Genomic DNA, 603 nt, shown 5'->3' on the forward strand with positions numbered 1-603 from the left:
TGGGGATGAGGATGAGGATGAGGATGAGGAGGAAGAAGAGGATAGGATGAGGATGACGAGGAGGAGGAGGAGTAGGACGAGGATGAGGATGAGGATGAGGAAGAGGATGAGGATGAGGAAGTGGATAGGATGAGGACGAGAATCAGGATGAGGACAAGATGAGGATGACGATTGGATGGGGATTAGGAAGAGGATGGGAATGAGGATAGGATGGGGATGAGGAAGAGGATGAGGATGAGGATAGGATGAGGACGAGAACGAGGATAAGGATAGGATGAGGACCAGGATGAGGATAGCATTAGGACGAGAATGAGGATGAGCATAGGGTGTCGACTAGGACGAGGATGAGGATAGGATGAGGAGTAGAATGAGGATGAGGATGAGGATAGGATGAGGATGAGGATAGGATGGGGATAAGGAGGAGGATGTGGCTAGGATGGGGATGAGGAAGAGGATGAGGATGAGGATAGGATGAGGACGAGAACGAGGATAAGGATAGGATGAGGACCAGGATGAGGATAGCATTAGGACGAGAATGAGGATGAGCATAGGGTGTCGACTAGGACGAGGATGAGGATAGGATGAGGAGTAGAATGAGGATGA

Source organism: Lupinus angustifolius, chromosome LG09 (genome assembly GCF_001865875.1).
Source record: "Lupinus angustifolius cultivar Tanjil chromosome LG09, LupAngTanjil_v1.0, whole genome shotgun sequence".
Lineage (NCBI taxonomy): Eukaryota > Viridiplantae > Streptophyta > Magnoliopsida > Fabales > Fabaceae > Lupinus > Lupinus angustifolius.